Here is a 3,034-nt window from a genome sequence, read left to right as displayed (position 1 = left end):
CACTTTTAGTTTGACTCCGTCATTGAGCCATTGCAACTTGTAGGGGCTTGGGTGCTTGAGAGTTGGTAAAGATAACTTGATACGATCTCAGTTTAGTAGTTGAATTCGAGTCGATTAGTTCCCGATCGTAAGCGAAGAAGTATATTTGAATATGATGATTCAAGTAAAAGAAAATTAGATTGGGTTTAAAGAAGTCAAGTAGGTTTGGAATAGAGATGGGTATGTATTTGGTTTAGGCTAAAAAGAATTTGAAATAGGTTTGGTCAAATTCGGTTTAGGTTTAATTAAGAAATGGATTTGGTTTTGGTATGAATTGGAATTGGTTATTGGTTATTGGTACGAAATGGTATGAGATTTTTGGTACGAGATAAACCATATTGGCTTAAAAAGGTCAAGGATGAACCAACACTAAAGAAGAGTGTTGACCCGAAGCTTATAGGACCTAAAAGAGTCAAAATTGGTAATTTAGAAAAGTTGACCCGATACTTAGGAAAGTATGAACCAAAGGTATTAAGGGTGAACGCCACACTCGGGCTTAGAGAGTGATAAGTTCGGAAAAAACTCGGAAAGATGCCACGAGAAACTAGATAAGTCTTACGGGTCTTAAACGAAATTTGAGAGAAAATGCCTCACAAATTCAACAGCAATTCATTAACAAAATGTCAAAAGTCCTTTACAAAATGAAAAATTCAGCTATTTATAAACAGCACCTAAGCTAGCCGAATAGTCACTTACATCCCTTAAAAATTAAGCAAATGAACCAATTAATTGAGCTGGTAAGATTTGGCTGAATGGGAGCTCCAATGGTCAGCTTCTAAATGGATAAATGAACCTTGAACAACTTGGATGGGGCATGGATGAGCTAGGTTCGGCTAATGAACATAAATTAGCTCATTTAATATGCAACTTTTGCTGAAAAGTGATCAGTAAATAAGGAGATAGCAAACAACCATTTAAGGTGTGAAAACGCAGCTTTGAAGAGTCATTGAGTGTGAACACAAGGGACCGAACAACCAAGATGCATTCATCAATGTGAAAGAAATAAATGGCAGCTTTGGAGTTGGAAACATCATCTCTTTTGTCCGAATGGTCACATAGAAGACTTCAAAAATCAGCACACCATTTTGAATGCATTCCATGCATGAATCGTTAGGTGCATTGAACCCAACATGCATGAATCTTGTTAAATGCTCTCCACATTCGGCCAACCTACAAAATGAGAAAATGAACTTAATTAATTTAATATTCAGCTGAAACATAATTAAAACATAATCTGGACATCTTAAATTAAAACAAGACACAATTAATTAAACTAAGAACTAATTAATTCAGTTAAGACAAGACACATTAAAAACATGCAATAAAACATATTTATAGGTTGTAGGAATTAAGACGACTTAATAACATGTAAGAAAAACATATTTAACATGCATAATTAAATTATTCCAGATTTAAGACCAATTAAACAACAAAATCTAATTGAGCCGTATTTAACTAAATTAGCTAACTCAAATAATTATTTCAGCTACTATATTAATGTCTAAATGATATTGAGCTGAATAAGAAATGTTTGAGCTAAAATTGAGCTGGTTCGAGCTCATTGAGCTAAAATGGAATTTAATTCAGCTTGCAACAAATTTCACGGAATGCTCATTGAGTTGGTCCAAGCTTCTTCAATGTGTCCAACCAAGGTCTCGCCCCAAACTTTATCTACTAAAGCTGAAACACCTCCTTGAATTGTTTGGCTCGTGATCGGGTGATAGGACCTTGGGCAACTCCAAAGGTTCCTTGTTCGAGCTAGGTAGAACTTGAGGCGTGGTCGTATCATCCTCCCCCCTTCAAAGCGATTTGCCCTCAAATCGGAATCTACATCAAAAGGGGATAAGTCAGACACATTAAAACTCGCACTTATGTTATACTCACCTGGTAGGTCAAGTTGATAGAAATTCTCGTTGATTCGTTCCAATACTTGGAAGGGTCCATCACCACGCGGTAATAGCTTTAACCTACGTTGGGCTAGAAAATCTTCCTTTCTCATCTGAACCCAAACCCAATCACCAGGTTCGGAAATAACTCTTTTACGACCCTTGTTCGCCTTTCGAGTATAACTTTCGGTTCTTGCTTCAATGTTGGCTCGAACTTTCCGATGTAACTCCTTTACATACTCGGCCTTTGGATATGAGTCACAAAGGCCTTAGATGCATATACGAAGGAAAAAGAAAATCAAGATTCACTTTCTTGTTTTCAAGAAAATCAAGAAACCGAATCTTGGTCCAATTTTGCTGTTTTGAACGATTTCAAGAATCAAGAAAATCAAGATTTCAAATCTTGGAAATCTTGGCCCAAGAAACTGAATCTTGCAACTAAGGCGCATTAGATCTCAGTTACGAGCATTAACAACCCAATTTTGGGAGAGAATGAATTACAAGCCCAAGTTCTTAAAGAAAAGGCCCAATAAGATGTTCCAAGCCCAATCAAGAAATTTAAATTAAACTTACTTGAAAATCAGGCCAAATTGTCAAAGTGGCCCAATTTGTTAAGTTTTAATTCTTTGAATACTTAGTTTTCATTTTTAGACTTTATGAATAAATTTTTATGTAAAAATTCAGTCCAAGAGGCCCATTTAATGTCATTGGCCGAATTTCCCCTTTAAAGTAAAAAAAATAGGTTTTTTTTTTAGTTTTCCTATTAGGACTAGGAAAATAGTTAAAAAGCCTATATGTATGGCCTGGCCAGCCACCTTTATACACATTACACTTGAAGAATACATTAAAATCAGATTTGTTTTGTTTAGTGAAAATTCTCTTTGAGTTCTCCAAGAATTTTCTCTTGAGTTTTCTTTAGAAGGAGTTTGAACAATCTTTTTGATTGTGGGAGCCATCTTCAGCCTTCTTCTTGCCATTGTTCTTCATTGGATGGGAGATTAGAGCCGTTTGAAGGGAGTTGTGAAATCTTTCTCGATTTCAAGGCTTCTTAGGACTTTATCTTTATTTTTCTTGTTGTTCAATGTTTTTAATTTTCTGCTTGTGTCGAT

Source organism: Gossypium hirsutum, chromosome D03, assembly GCF_007990345.1.
Source record: "Gossypium hirsutum isolate 1008001.06 chromosome D03, Gossypium_hirsutum_v2.1, whole genome shotgun sequence".
NCBI lineage: Eukaryota > Viridiplantae > Streptophyta > Magnoliopsida > Malvales > Malvaceae > Gossypium > Gossypium hirsutum.
This window is presented reverse-complemented; position numbering follows the sequence as displayed.